This window comes from Chenopodium quinoa, unplaced genomic scaffold (genome assembly GCF_001683475.1).
Source record: "Chenopodium quinoa cultivar QQ74 unplaced genomic scaffold, ASM168347v1, whole genome shotgun sequence".
In the NCBI taxonomy this organism is placed as follows: Eukaryota; Viridiplantae; Streptophyta; class Magnoliopsida; order Caryophyllales; family Amaranthaceae; genus Chenopodium; species Chenopodium quinoa.
In genome coordinates this window covers 4,712,345-4,717,488 of record NW_018743252.1, presented here as the reverse complement: position 1 = coordinate 4,717,488, position 5,144 = coordinate 4,712,345, and the positions used below count along the sequence as shown (strand labels likewise).

At 31.3% G+C, this 5,144-nt stretch overlaps 1 long non-coding RNA gene across 2 annotated transcripts; it reads right to left on the bottom strand.

Annotated features, from left to right (window-relative positions):
* Positions 1 to 380: 380 nt before the first annotated feature.
* On the bottom strand, positions 381 to 3,179 carry LOC110735069. 2 transcript variants are annotated; one of them, XR_002513980.1, is made up of 4 exons: positions 2,916 to 3,179; positions 2,744 to 2,820; positions 2,059 to 2,250; positions 381 to 437 (listed from the first exon to the last, which is right to left on the bottom strand). It is a non-coding gene; the product is annotated as an uncharacterized LOC110735069 (long non-coding RNA). The 2 variants fall into 2 exon arrangements; XR_002513979.1 differs by lacking the exon at positions 381 to 437 and having other exon boundaries at positions 1,816 to 2,250.
* Between the last annotated feature and the right edge of the window lie 1,965 nt (positions 3,180 to 5,144).

Sequence of the window (5,144 nt, the reverse complement as noted above, 5' to 3'; positions counted from 1 at the left end):
CTTAGGCACCAAAAGTATAATTTAATCCTCGTGTACATAGACACTTAAATAGCTCATTCCTCATGCTTATAGCATCTATAAAAATTATATGAACCATAATAAAATTTTCTTTTCATATTCCAAACAAATTAAACATTTAGTTTAATTAAACATGGTCTTTATCATGCCAATAATAAAAGTGTAGTTCATAATCAACATGCCAATATAATTACTTCCAATCACCAATTCATCATAAATAATTCATACATCACAAAACTTTTACCAACATCAATCCAATCACAAATTCCAACCAATACCTATCATGATGCTACTTGGAATTAATTTATCAAAGCCTAGCATGCTTCTACATATTCGAATAATTACCAAGTACGCAAACGTACCTTGAATATGATGTCAAGATCGCCACGACTAAATAAAATCACTCACTTGGAAGTCTCCTACAATACAAAATACATAAACTCAATTATTTCCTTGATTACACAAATTTCCAGCAATAAATACCCTCTTTAAATCACTCATAAACTCTCTAAAACAAGTTGAAATTTATTTTAAAACCCTTACTTTTATTCCCAATTAATGGGTAATTAAAAATCTTTCCAAGATACATAATTATAGTTTATATATAAAAATTCCAGCATTATTAATTCTCTCTTTTATTTTTTTTTAGTTGGGTCTCACGTGCAAGTCTCCTGTAATGATGTGTTGATCGACAACTCAATTCCCCAATATTTTGTTTTACAAATTTTCCTTGAATAACTTAATTTTACTAACGAAACATGTCACAATTCGTATAAAACACCCCAAAACCTGAGAAAGGAAGGGCTAAAAATTTATATGGCAAATCAACATAGTAGTTGTATTTCTTAAAGACTACTCTGAGAAAAAGGAACTACCTACTTAGAAAACCCACATTATAATAAACTCCCTTAGCCTTTCTTCTCTTTGTACTTGTTCCTTCCCCTTTCGTTTCCCCCTCCCCCCTACTTGCTCCTTCCACAATTTTAAAGAACCCCTAAGCAAAACTACTCTTCTAATTTGCTCCTTCCCCCTCCCCCTCTCTCTAGCTCTCCTTCTTTCCCTTCTCATTTCTTTTCTTCTCCCTAAACATAAGAACTATCATTTATTAGTTAAATATATCTTTGTAAACTTAGAAATACAACTTAATAAAAAAAATTAAAAAATAAAAAAAAATTGCATTAACCCCATGTCTAGTGTAAATTAGCATTATTAAATCCCTTAATTGAAAAAATCAAGCGTTAAAATCAAGCATTATTAAACCTAATTAGCATTTGTTTCCCTAATGTCTAGTCCTCTAGGGCAAACAAAACTGTTCAAACTTAAAAATAAAAATAAAATAAAAATAAAAAATAATAATCCTAGAATAATGTACAAGTAAAAACTAAAACCTCACAAATAATCTAAAATCATTTTTATACAAAAAAACAATACTTCCATCTAGAAAACATGAGATTAACACAATTTTACAGGTATTTCTTGTTCTAAGTAGAGCCATAAAACACTTCTTCGTGTGCAGGTTGTAGCTGGATAAATCTCAACTCATTTTTTGGTGTATTGGAAGTAAATAGACATATAAAGGGTGACACTATGCAGAATTCTGGATCAAAGGCAACAATTCTGTTAACCACTCGGAACAATCCCGAAAGAGTGAACGCCATGTGAGACTCATATTGTCCTAGCTACTTTGTTCTTACTATGAAATAATAAAAAATAAAAAATAAAAAAGAAAATATGGATGTTATGATCTAGATAAATATAAACTTGATACAAAAAAATTTCTCAGACATGAAAGAAATGAGAGCATTATAAAACTTTTAATTTAATAAAAAAAGGACATCCAGTTACAAATAACCATATGGTATGATACTTTGTCAGCTAGCCAACAAACATCTTTAATACTTTGTCTAAAGTGACAATAGTAACAAGGTGCTGACTGAGAAATTGACCATAGCACATAAAGAATAAGAATGCCGAACTTTAAATTTCTACGTATGAAAGTAGAGACAATTCATTCTAAATTTTCTGAAATTAAACTCTCACCAATTTAACGGGTTCCACACTTAGGTCTTAATGGAACTCAAGTGGCTACTACATCCGAATCTAACGCCCAGTGGTGGAACCTTACCACAATGCAGGTGATATTGTTAGCATTACCATGGTTAAAAGCACTCTCGTTAATTTCCAAGCAGTTGTTTCTGGTTCTTCCTCTGCCCAAGCACTTGAAACAACATCCTGACCACAAAGCAAGCATAAATAACTCAAGCTAATAGGTAGAAAAAACTGAATACAATCTGATGCAAAAATCAATAGAAGACACAACATAAGCGAGCTAATGGAAATTCAATACAATTCATTCACATACCCGTATACTTCCTCTGTTCCAATAATATTGCAACAAGGCTGAAATTACGCATCCCAAAGCACATTTAATATGTTAAATATCTATAATTTTATAAGCGTAAATTTTATAAAAAGTTGATATAGTGTAAGAATTTTACGAGACAAATCTAACAAGATTCCACATGAATATATTTTTACTAAATATATAAATCATAATGTGGTCAAACAAGCATGATAAATAGTGCAAAAGTCCAATTGTTGCAAAATTTGTGGAACGGAGGAAGTATTAATCAATCAACTTAAAACCAAATAACTTTTTTAGGCAGCTACAAGAAAACTGTAGAAGGAAACTCAACCCCATCAATACCCTCACTTTCACCATTACCATGAACAAAAGCAGCCTTTTCATATTTTAAAGTTTTTAGTGCCTTTAATCCAGCACCAGAAGTACGCCAATTAGACCTGCATTTTCATATAATAAGTTTCAAATGAAGATGAAAACTACCAGCTCGAAATGTTTTAAACTTTGAAAAAAGGTTTAAAAAACAGAAACTTACACTTTTATCAATACAAGACCAGTACTCAAATTACTATCCTGTGCAGCACTTATGTCTACCCCTTCATCATCCTTGATCCAATTAACACATGCCACAAAAATCTGTCCACCTTCTTTAATACAAAGATATAAACCCTCGTAATATGGGTAAATCAATAACCTAAAAACATGAGTAAATAAGCTGCACAACCCATTTTTGGAAATAAGAAATGCTTACTAGCATTGTTTTTCAATCTTCATGGGTGGACATCCCTCATGCCTCATCTTGGTACTGACATTGGCAGCGATATTAAACCCCAATCGAACTCCTACATTTTTTCAATATATTATTTAATATAATTTTTCAAAAAAATAAAACAACCCAGAATCACAGATTAATTACGAATCTAACATAAAATAATTCCCAAATTAATTACAATAAAAAAAAAAAACACACACACACCAGGTTAGCCTTGTTAACATCATTCCTGGTGGTTTTTCCTTCTCGCAAATCTTAAACATCAATTTAAGTATTCAAATATACCATATTGGATAGGGTATTACATTCATATTTTATAATATTTCACAATCAATCAATCAAAACCTTAATCCCATAAGTGAGGTCGGCTACATAAACCAAAAGTGATTATTCCAATAAAATATTCTCTTAAAAGTGTTCTTGCATAGTCTCTAATTTTCTTCCTTGCCTTCCTTCTCCACCAACTTCTTATGTATCTTCTATGGTGATGTAGACTTCAGATAGCTTATTCAAGCAGTCATTTCTCTTCCTCTCTTTCCGTTTTAACTTTTCATTATGATTTTGTACATTTCATAAAATCTTAGATTGGTTCTTACCTATGACTTTGGATTTCCATAAATAAACTATACTCCAATACTGCTTTCTTAGAAATTTGTTCCATGAAATAAACTATACTCCAATAGTGCTTTCTTAGAAAGACTCAATATATCTTCCTTTATTTTCCTTTTAAAAATATAATAGTATTAAAAGTCCTCTTCTCTCTTTCCCAACCCTTCTATCACCTGGTTCACTCTCTTTCAACACATATCTCTTTCCCGACCCTTCTCTTTCCCACACCCCCTCTTTATCAATCTCTTTCCCCCTTTATTGTTCTCTCTCTCTAATTGCCCCCCCATTTATTACCCTCTTTAAAAAGAATTTCTTAAATGATCTTTATCTCTTACCCTATTTCACTTTTGATATGGTTTTTAAAACGTGCTCTCACTTTTCTAGTTCTCTTACTATTTCTCCCCTTATTTTTTATTAATTTGCAAATATCATAGTCAATTCATACTTGCATACTCCTAATTACCTCTTCCTCTCTTTCACTCACCTTTCATGTTTTTGAGAATTTTATTAAAAGTCTATAAAAGAGTAATTTATTTCTTTCTAATAATTTAAAGTGCTCTTATATATTATACTTTGATTTTCCCTCTATCTTTCTCTTGATCTCTTCCTTTTCCTGTACACATTCTCTCTTGTGTCCTCCCTATTGTTCAAGCTTTCTTTCCTATACTTTTTCCCTTACTCCTCTTTTTCTCTTCTTCCCCCTTCTCCCCCCCCCTTCCCAAATCCTTTCTCTCTCTATATTTTGTTTTATAATTATGTGCGTCTAAGAAAGTCTTTTCCATTTTTTGCTTATTTCATAGTCTTATACCTTAATATTCTTAGAAGTATCTTTTTCGTATCTTTCTTACCTAACATTGTCTCATCTCCTTCATTCTTGTTTGCTCTCTCCCCTACCTTACCTTTCTTGCTAACTTCTAATCTAACTTTTACGACTAATTGAAAGCCACTTCCAACATGACTTTGAGTTTCCATAAAATTTACTACACTCATTACCATTCTTGTTCAACTAAAAATATGTAAAAGAAGCACTTATTGCACACTTAATGCAACAGAAAAGTTGATTGGTTAATTAATGTGCAACAACAACAATAAGAAAATATACACTGAGAATAAATCTGATTAAAGAAATAAAATGCTTTTTAATGCAGCAAGATGCTTGCATCCTTTACCTCAACTATCTAGTAGATGATGCTATTTCAGTAGCAAGCTTTTGAATCTTGGCAAGGATTAAGACAATGGTTAAAAGCTAAAAGCATCCCTCTACATGAAAAATTATGTTCAAGAGTCAATATACGAGGATAAAGTATATCAACACCTGGTTTAATGGTACCAAAGGTGATAGGACTTAAAAAGGTCTATATTCATTGTAAAATTTGGTAATTT